This window comes from Hevea brasiliensis, chromosome 7 (assembly GCF_030052815.1).
Source record: "Hevea brasiliensis isolate MT/VB/25A 57/8 chromosome 7, ASM3005281v1, whole genome shotgun sequence".
Taxonomy (NCBI): Eukaryota; Viridiplantae; Streptophyta; class Magnoliopsida; order Malpighiales; family Euphorbiaceae; genus Hevea; species Hevea brasiliensis.
In genome coordinates, this window is record NC_079499.1 from 62799715 (window position 1) to 62810944 (window position 11230).

The 11230-nt window shown below is 38.5% G+C and overlaps 1 long non-coding RNA gene across 1 annotated transcript; it reads left to right on the forward strand.

Annotated features, from left to right (window-relative positions):
- Nucleotides 1–9444: 9444 nt before the first annotated feature.
- Nucleotides 9445–10340, forward strand: LOC131181680 (uncharacterized). The gene is made up of 2 exons (XR_009150177.1): nucleotides 9445–9495; nucleotides 10074–10340. It is a non-coding gene; the product is annotated as an uncharacterized LOC131181680 (long non-coding RNA).
- Nucleotides 10341–11230: the final 890 nt, after the last annotated feature.

Genomic DNA, 11230 nt, shown 5'->3' on the forward strand with positions numbered 1-11230 from the left:
TTAAATAAATATTTATATAACATAAAATTTGATTAAATGTTGTTAAAAATTTAATTGAAATTAATTAGATAAAAAATGGAAAGAAAATGAGATTTATTACCTCATGCTTATGTAAGCATGAGGTAATTAAAAAGGGATGGCCAATCAAATTAAAGGAAGACATTTATAATACATAAATTGGGCAGAAAAAGAGACAATTCTAGAAAAAATTCTGCAGCTACTCATCTTCCCAAAAGAGACTCCCCACACTCCTCCTTTCCCTCCATTTTCATGCTTGCAAAGCTTGAATTCCTTAGTCTTTTCTCAATAAAACCCTAACCTAGTAACATAAAAATTTGTTCTTACATCCTAGTGAAGCTTTTGGGAGCAAAAAGAATTAAAAAGAAAGAGTTCTTGCAAGCTTTGGATTAGCTCCCTAAGAGGTTAGTGACCTAAACCTTGAATTTCACTTTAATTTCATGTTTAAGAACTATAAATATGTGTAAATGACAAAGAAATTTGATGAAACACCATTGGTATGTTAACCCTAAATTTTGGCAGCCATGGTTAGGGTAATATGGTGATGATTTTTGGAGAGCTAACATGCTAGTATGGCTGCCCTTAATGTGTATCTTATAAGTGAATTGATAAATGCAATGATAATGCATGGTTTTGAAATGTTGAGTTAGGGTTTAGGTTGAAGAATGAGACTTTGATCTTGTGATGATGGGAGTAGGTTTTAATGGTCAATTAGTTACCATTTGGTTTGGTTTGAATAAAAAATGAAGTGATTTGGGTTGTGGGATTTGAGGTTGGAGTGGCTGCCTTGTGTGACCTGCAGGTTTGGATGTGAGTCCAGCCTGTTTGGACAGCCATAACTTGAAATATAGAGGTCCAATTGGTGCAAGGCCGATTGTAAATGAAACTACACACATAATGGCACAACTTTGGTGATGAAACCATGCCCAGAAAACCAAACCAACTTGACCAAAAGTTTGCCCTAATCTGGGTGACCTGCAATCTGCCTGGGCAAAATGACCAAATGAACAGTGTTTGATCATTTGGTCATTTGGCCATAACTCAATGTAGAAAGGTCCAATTGACCTAAAATTTTACCGGCAACAAGGTGACATATAGACCAACAACTTTCATGAAGAAACCTGACCCAAATTATGACCATAACCTAGTCAAATTGCCAACAAAACTTGAGTTACCAAATCTGGCAGAAACAATTTATCCCAGAATTTTGAAATCTGTCCAATTCGGCCAGTTATGGTTTTTAGGCCATAACTTGAGCTACAAAACTCCAAATGGAGTGATTCAAAAAAAGGAAATTCAACTAGACAAAATAAGGAACAACTTTCATGTTGATCATTTTTCCAAATTCCCACTGCAACGGTGACTAATGGAACAGTAACCCCAAAGTTTGAAAACTGAAAATTCTGTCCAATTCACTTTAAGCTTAGAGATGGTATTGGCAACCAATACCAACAAGTTTAAAATGCAAAATGTGGTATGTTGATGATATTTAAACTAATTTACCTATTGTCAATGCAAAAGTCAACATTTTGGTTGACTAATGAAATGAATAGTAGTCATAAAAATTTCAATTTCAAAGAATTACACAAATTAAAAGTGTTAAATGCCCTAGTAGGCCTAACGTGATTGGTTTGGATAGGTTGGCATGGCAATAGGGTTCTGTTAGCAGTACTGCATATGGCTTCATGCCAGTCTGTTTTTCATGGCTTTCCATGCCATTCCGGGACATAAGAGTCTTTGGCTATGATATTGAGTTGTTATACTCGGGTTTAATCCCCGATAATTATTACAGCTTATTAGCTGTTCTGTTGCACACCGGGAGACACAATGTGACCGATGGTGTGATGGTCCGAGGTACTTAGTACCCAGTACCAGTATACCCGTTTATCCAGTCCAGTCAACTAGTATAGGTTACTCGGGCAGTGTTAATAAATCTTACCAAACTTCAATTGAATAATATTGCAATAAACATTTGAGACTTAGTTCACCCAAAAATGTAAACATACATGCTGTACACATGTTTTTATTTTATTTTATATTGTCACCACTAAGCAGAATTGCTTAGCGCGTCGCTTTTGCCACGCGCAGGTACTGGAGACATAGCTGGGGAGTCCAGCAGGCCTCATACAGGGTGAGCCTTCATATCTGCACTCAGAGTTCAGAGTCACCTCACATTGTAGTGCATTTGGTAGGACATTAGGCCATTTTGATATTTTGATATTTTGTATTTTGTAACATTCTGTAATGTATATTATAAATTCATGTAATTATGCTTTTGATGTAAGTATCTATGGAATATGTTCAGTAATAAATTGAGCATTTTTCATTGAGTTAATTGTGTTTTGAATTGAATTGAATTTTTGAGATACTGAAGTGAATTGAGAAATTGTTGAGAATATATTGGAGGTTGATTGAGAATAATGTGATGATATTATTGGAAGTGTTTTTAACAGGTTCAGAAGAACTGTTTTGCCAATTTATAGCCAGCACTCTGTCGGATTTTCTATAAAATTTGCTGAAAAATTTAGATTTATCAAAATTATAAATAAATGAATTAAAAAAGATTAATTGAAATTGAAACATGAATTAGTGTTCCGACACACTAAGCTGCATAACTTGCTCGGCTACACTATAGACGGATAAGGGGTGTCACAGGCATGATGCAAAAGCAATGACATTCCGATCTTGCATCAGTACACAGCCTAACCCATTGTGAGAAGCATCACTATAAACTGTGTAATCTTTACCCATTCAGTCAAACACCTCTTCAACTCATCAAAACTCTGCTGGCATTTATCTGTCCACTGAAATTTTACATCTTTCTGAAACAGCTTGGTCAGTGGAGAAGCCAACATAGAAAACCCTTTCACAAATCGACGGTAATATCCAGCTAAACCCAGAAAACTGCGAATTTCTGTGATATTCCTGGGCAGCTTCCAATTAAGGATATGATGTGAACCTTCAAGTAATTGGTAACTTGAAAACCCACATTCAAGAATTAAATGAACAATATGGAAAGCACCAAATCAAGATGTATGAATTTGAATCTTTGAACCAGCACAATCAGATTGTTGTGTAATTCAAAGAAAATATCAGAAATGGGATTCTTGACCTAATTCATATGGAGAATGAATAAACCAAGAATATTATGCACATTAAACCTTGCAAGATAGAATCTCAGCAAGTTAATGAGCTTCACAAGAACAAAGGCAACAGCCAATTTACTCACTAGCGGAGCAGAAACAATCTCTCATTAATATTCAAGTGTGTCCTCCACTCTCTCATTACACTTGTATTTATAGCCTCTTGGCTTCAAAACTAAAGACAAAAATATCCCTACTTTAGTAACAGCTGTAAGGAGCTTTAAGTCCAAACAAGAATTAATCTATCAAAAGACTAAAAACTCCTTACAAAAAGTAAATTTAATGCAGCCGCAAATAAGGGCATTTAAGTCCAAAAGAGAAGTGGTTATAACAGATGGAAAATTCCTTGAAAAAGGTGCCAGCAGATACATGTACATGGGTTGGATCTGGTGCATGCATGTCCACAGGTTATTCCATGTAATCTAATGCTCCACATGACACCTGTTCACTTCTAAGCATAATTTTCACCAAATTTAATCCTTTATATTTTTCTTCATGCCATTCCAGCTTATAATCCTTGCTCCTTATGATTTCACAAATTAAATTCTGAAGTGATTTAGCTCTAGCTCTAGTAATTGGACCTTGGATGAAATCCTTTGTTGTGGATGTAGCTTGATTCTCATCATTCCCCTCCGCTTCAAAAGGATTCGTCCTCGAATCTGTTCCTGCATTAACACAAGGAGATAAATCAGCAACATTGAAGGTGGCACTGACATTATACTCACCGGGTAGGTTTATTTTGTAAGCGTTATCATTAATTTTGGTCAGCACTTGGAAAGGTCCATCACATCTTGGATGTAATTTTGATTTCCTTCGAGAGGGAAACCTTTCTTTGCGCAAGTGAACCCATACCCAATCTCCAGGTTGAAATGTGACTTTCTTCCTTCCTTTGTTGGCTTGACTAGCATATTTTTCATTGTTCTTTTTAATTTGAAGCTTGGCTTGTTCATGGATTTTCTTCACCAATTCTGCTTTTCTTTTTCCATCTAAACTAGCAAGCTCGTTCACAGGCAAAGGTAAAAGATCCAAAGGAGTTGAAGGATTCAAACCATACACAATTTCAAATGGAGAATAGCCAGTAGAAGAATGCACATTTCTATTGTATGCAAATTCAACAAGTGGAATGCAATCTTCCCATGACTTCAAATTTTGCTTAACCACAGCACGCAAAAGAGTAGTTAGTGTCCTATTTACTACTTCAGTTTGACCATCGGTTTGTGGGTGACAAGTAGTGGAAAATAACAACTTGGTGCTCAATTTTCCCCACAAAACCTTCCAAAAGTGACTAAGGAATTTAACATCCCTATCACTAACTAAACTCTTAGGTATGCCATGCAACCTAACAATATCTCTAAAAAATAAATTTGCAACATTTGTAGCATCATCAGTTTTATGGCATGGAATAAAATGTGCCATTTTGAAAACTCACAACAACAACAAAAATTGAATCATGGCCTTGTTTAGACCTAGGTAATCCCAACACAAAATCCATAGACAAATGAACCCAAGGATCACTAGGGGTAGGCAAAGGTGTATACAAACCTTGTGGCAAAACTCTAGATTTAGCCTTAGCACACACAATGCACCTAGCACATACTCTTTCAACATCTCTTTTCATATTCAGCCAATAAAAATGTTCCTTCAATACATCTAAAGTTTTGGCAACACCAAAATGACCCATTAATCCACCAGCATGAGACTCATTCACAAGTAATTCACGCATGGAACTCTTAGGCACACACAATCTATTTTCTCTAAACAAATATCCATCATGCCTATAAAACTTCTCAAAAGCATTCTTTTCACAAGCTGCATATACTCTAGCAAAGTCATCATCTTCAGCATATAATTCTTTCACATATTCGAATCCTAATAACTTTGCATCAAGAAGGGCAAGAAGGAGATAAGGCATCAGCCACCACATTTTCTTTCCCATGTTTGTATTGAATCACATATGGAAAGGTCTCAAGAAACTGAACCCATTTTGCATGACGCCTACTCAACTTATTTTGCCCCTTGATATGCTTCAATGACTCATGATCTGTGTGGATGACAAATTGCTTTGGCCAAAGGTAATGTTGCCATGTTTCCAAGGCACGTACCAATGCATACAACTCCTTGTCATATATGTAGAATAGCTTAAAGCTGCTCCATTAAGCTTCTCACTAAAGTATGCTATTGGTCTCTTTTCCTGCATTAAAACGGCTCCAATACCTATTCCTGATGCGTCACACTCAATCTCAAAAGTTTTAGAAAAATCAGGTAAAGCCAACACAGGAGCGGAACATAACATCTCTTTATTTTTGTGAAAAGCATCATCTTGTTTCTGTTCCCAAACAAAATTAACATTCTTTTTGACAAGATCATTCAATGGTGCTGCAATGGTACTGAAATTCTTAATAAATCTTCTATAGAAACTAGCTAGTCCATGAAAACTACGTACTTCAGATGCAGTCTTTGGAATGGGCCAGTCTCTAATAGCTCTAATTTTTTCATCATCAACTTCAACACCATTAGCACTAATGACAAATCCTAAAAAGACAACCTTTTCCATGCAAAATGAACATTTCTTCAAGTTAGCATATAATTTTTCCTTTCTTAACACATCGAATACAGCCCTTAAATGATGCATATGTTCATTCATGCCTCTACTGTAAACCAATATATCATCAAAATAAACAACAACAAATTTTCCAATAAAAGCACGCAACACATGATTCATTAATCTCATAAAAGTGCTAGGAGCATTAGTTAGCCCAAAAGGCATCACTAACCACTCATATAGTCCATGTTTTGTTTTAAATGCAGTCTTCCATTCATCACCTACTTTCATGCGAATTTGATGATATCCGCTTTTCAAGTCAATTTTGGTAAAAACACAAGCACCACAAAGTTCATCCAACATATCATCTAATCTAGGTATAGGATGGCGATACTTTACAGTGATTTTGTTGACCGCCCTACAATCCACACACATGCGCCATGTGCCATCTTTCTTTGGTACCAAAAGGACGGGTACAGCACAGGGCTCATACTTTCTCTCACATATCCCTTAGCTAGCAATTCCTCAACTTGCCTTTGTAATTCTTTGGTTTCTTCAGGGTTACTTCTATAGGCTGGACGGTTGGGAATAACTACTCCAGGTACAAAATCAATCTGGTGCTCAATCCCTCGAATAGGTGGTAGTCCAGTCGGCATCTCCTTCGGTAGCACATCCTCATATTCCTGCAAAAGGGAGACAACAACACTAGGCAAATTGGGGTCAAGGTCAGATGTGGATAAACAAGAGTCCTTAAACACAATTAATAACATTTGCTTATTGGCAAATATGGCATTCCTCACATCTCTTCCTTTAGCATACAAGCTTAATTTTCTCTCCCCTCTTTTCGCACAGCTCTCCTTTTGAGCCGAAGATTCACCTTTTTCAAGCACTCTTGGAATGTTTTCTTTACTCTCTTTTCTTTCCTCACAACCACCCTTGTCTTGCTCACTCACAACATTTTCACTCAATTTCTTTTCACTCCTTCTTTTCTTCTCTGCTCTCTTTTCGGCCACTCTTGATTTTTCCTCACCCATTGCTTGCTTAAGCCTTGTTTGGTCTTCATAAATCTGTTTTGGTGTCATAGGTGCCAAAATGATTTCCCTTCCATTCATTTCAAAAGAATACCTATTTTTATACCCATCGTGGATCACCTTTCTATCAAATTGCCATGGTCGGCCAAGTAATAAATGGCCAGCTTGCATTGGAACCACGTCACACATAACCTCATCTTGATACTTTCCTATTGCAAAGGAAATCAATACTCGTTTTGTTACTTTCACCTCACCACATTCATTCAACCACTGCAATTTATAGGGTCTAGGGAAGACCTGTAACACCCCAAAAATTTTAAATTTATGAGCATTTTTGGTATTTTAATTTTATTTAAATTTTAGGAATTTTTTTGAGATTTTTCGGATTTTAAAAATCGGGTTCGATTTTCCGAAAATATAAACTTTGATGATTTTTAAAAATTAATTTAAAGACCACGTGGCAAAACTAAAAATATATTTGGAGTCTACGTATTTTTCTGAGTTTTCTGGAATTTTTTCAGAATTTTTGGACCTCGTTTTCGGTCCCGAGGCAGAGTAAAAATTCAAAATTTTGTATTTCGAATCGAACCGGCCGAATCGAACCGGACCGGATCGGACCGGTCGAATCGGACCGGTCTTCTTCCCTTTTTCTTCCTCCCGCGCGCGACGTTCCCTCTCCCTTTTCTCTCTCTTTTCTCTCTCCTCCCCTCCCCTGCCGCCGGCCAGCCGCCTCCCCTGCGTCCCCACCTCGCCGGCGCCGCCTCCCAGCTGTCCCAGCCGACCGGCCGCCGCCCCAAACGGCCGGAAACGCGCGCGAACGCCCCTCCCCTGCGCGCGCGGCGTTTCGGCTTCTCCGGCCAAAATCCGGCCGATCCGGCCACCAATTGGACCGGGTCTTGTGTCTAAAATCATCTACTCGGCGAGAGCTTTCCATAGACACCAAGAACGCCGAAATCCATCGAGCGGTTTGTCCAATTTTTGCTCGGGAAGTTTTTAGCCCATTTCGACTTTTGGGCTAGATTTCTCGAAAACCGTGAATCCCACGAGAAAACCGAGGCTACCAGCACGCTCCACTCGTCGAGAGCTTCGCAACGACATAAATTTCGAATTTTTCCGACACCGTTTTTCGGTGGGTCCCACGGAACTTCGCAGTGTTTTTCCGAGCATTAAATGAGCTTAGAAAATTCTGAAAAATTTATGTACTAACCCCCGTGTTGTGGGCTTCGTGTAGGTATCCTCAATTCGCGGAAATTCGACAGTTGACCAGGTCTGTGAATTTCCGGCCAGACAGACCCATTACCGGAAAAGTCTCCGAATTGGACCGAGGTTTTGGCTACCCCCCCATTGTCAGACGTCCTGAGTGTGTCCCTGAGGTCGGAATAGGCAAAGGTAAACCCGAACCTTGCTTTTTTGTAATTTTCTAGTGCTTAAATAGGATTAAAAATCCATAAAATATTCGTGGTAGCTTAGAAAATTACGATTCTTTTTGCAATAGCTTAGTAATATTGCTAAGGACCGCGGGGCAAAGTTTTATAATTTTTAGAGCTTGTTTGGGCAGTTTTTGCAAAAATGATCAATAATAAGGACTAAATTGAAATTTTGCATATTGTGATGGATGACTGATTTGATGGGCCCAGGAGGGGCTGTGTGATATGATTGAACTGTGGATATATGGATTGTGAATATAGAAGTGTGTTTTGAGCCATTTTGCAGGTTGGGTAGGTCCTAGGTATAGGGGAGACTCTGCCGGATTTTCGGCACGACTTAGGACGTATTGGTCTTTTTCTTTGTTTGTATTGAGTCAAATTTATTAAATGATGATGAAGAGGCACCAGTGCCTATGCCATTATTTAGAGGACCCATCACCAGAGCCAGAGCTAGAGAGCTGCAAGCATTGGTGTTGGAGCATTGTGAGCACAAGGGGGATCAAAATTGCCATGTTGGACTTTCTTGCATATTGTTGGAATCTAGGTGGATCATTCTCACACAAGTTGGCATGGGAGACTTGACAAGTGGCACCACATCAGCGTGACTTCGCCACATCAGCATGACTTGGCACAAGACCATTTGGCCAAGTGGATTGGAGGAGCTTCTTATGCTTATTTGGATTTGCCATGTGCTGATACCTTTTGTTGGTCCCCACTACATTAAAAAAAGGCTGCTACCACCTAAAGTGTTGCTGCCAACTTATGGTCCCCACTACATAAAGGGCTGCCATAAAGCAAGTGGTCCCAAGTGGTCCCAAATGGTCCCCCCCCCCTATGGAAACGCCCCATCTGATTGAGGAGCCTTTTATTTTTGTCTTTTTAGCCATGTTGGCACACTTTTAGGGTTTTGGCACACTTTTAGGGTTTTAGAGATGCTATATATAACCCAAGATATTCAGATTGTATGGGCAGCCTTCATTTTTCTAGTTTAAGTGTGAGTATTAGGGAGAGAACTCCATTGCTGGAGCTTGAGTTTCTTCTATGTTTCTTCCATGTTTCTTGAAAGAACTTGGATTCTAGCAGCATGAACCCCTTGCTAGTCTTATTTTGATGATCAATATGCTTTAGCTTGTTACTATTTGTGTATTGACACTTGGGTTTTCAATCTGAAATTCTGCCTTGTTTGGATTATTAAAGATCTTGGTTCCAATATTTAGATGTTGTGTTTCTTGTCATCCTAGGAGTGCTCATCAAATGATTGTAATAAATTTGTCAGGTGAGCCGGGACAGCCTTCTTCCTCCGCCCAGCCTCCTCAGTGACCATCGTCAAGTCTGTGAGTAGAATATTAATTTTAATTGTAATTTCGATATTATTATATGTTCAAGCATGCCCATGCATCACTTATATGCATATATTTATGTAGTTAAACTCTAGGCACGATTTATGTTGCATTCATAACTGTTGATGTGCCATGGATATTGTTGTGGTAATTTGGAGCAGTGTGCGTGCGTTGGCGTGCGTGTGATGTGGTGTGGACTATGGATAGGACGGGGTAGTCACGGCTTGAGTAATTCGCTGGGACCCGATCCTTCGAGGGGTAGTCACGGCTTGAGTAATTCGCTGGGACCCTCGATTTGGTTATTAAGTGGAAGTCCGAGCTGAGTAATTCGCTGGCACCAGGTTGGATTTAAGAGAGCTGTATAGGGGATCAGCTCCCATATGTTATGATTGATACTACAGGGTGTGTGAGTGCTCCAAATTACCTTTTTGATGTTATGATGTGAAAATGTTGTTGATGTTGCATTTCACTCTACAGGGTGCATTAGTTTTAGATAGTTATAGGGATTATGGTTAAAATTGATATTTTACTCTCTGAGTCGAACGCTCACTCCTGTTCAAAAATTTTTACAGGCCACAGGAGGATATTTTATTCTGGGTTAACCTGCTTTTATACTTCGCAGGTTGTTTATCAATATTTGTGTAATTTTATTTACTCCTAGAATTTCCGCATGTGTTAGCAGTATTTATTTGAATTTGGTCTGTAATATTATTATCATGTTGGACCTGTAAACTTAATATTCTATGTCTGTTTGATGGATTGGATGAGGGAGCTGAGCTCCCATTTCTTTTATGATGCTATGAGTATGTGGAGGGTGAGCTGAGCTCCCCAATTGAGTATTATTGTGTTTACAGGTCGGGTGAGTCAAAAACTCCCCGTTGGAAAGTCCATTTTATGGCCGGACTCTGTCCGTTTGGTTTCTTGAAATTGGGCCCAAATGGGCCTTAGAATTGGGTTAATGAACAGTTAGGCTTACTACGGGCCTCGGGGGCTTTAGGCTGGCCCAGGTCCTAGTGCCGGTCCGGCCCATAGGTTGGGTCGTGACAAGACCAATGTGATTGGATTTATTTCTTTTTATGTTTCTTTGGGTTGTAATGTAAATTAATTGATTTTAATTTATTTTTTGGCATATATTATTAAGGTTGTAATAATTTTTTATTGTGATTTCATTTATTTAGTTCTTGTAAATTTGCCTCGGTATGCCAAGGATTACTATGTAATTGGATTGCAAGAAGATAAAGGAAGTCAAGAGCATTGGTAGGACCAGTGGGGGGAATTCAAGATCAAGTGTTGATTTGTACTCCTTCAGCGACTCTTGTAATATGAATGAATGAAATACACCTAGGAATGCCCTGATTCAATTCTTGGTGGCTCAGAATTGAATCCCTTAGAAAGTCCATGATCATACCATATTTACTGTTTCTACTGTTTATCCATGAATGCATGAGATGTATGGGAATGTATGCAAGTATATGATATATGCATGCTAAATGGATAATGTGCAAAGTGAGACGTTAATAGTAATTAGGATGACCATAAAATCTTCCAAACAAATGATTAAGTTGGAAATGCCATAATTAAAGTAATTATAACATGGGCCCTCTATTGGGGCAATTATTTTAAGAAATTTTAAATAGTTGCATATGATGCAATTAATTTAAGAGATATTCTTAAGAATAATTGTTAAGCATGAGATGTTGTGAATATGTAAATGGTTTGATGGCCAATA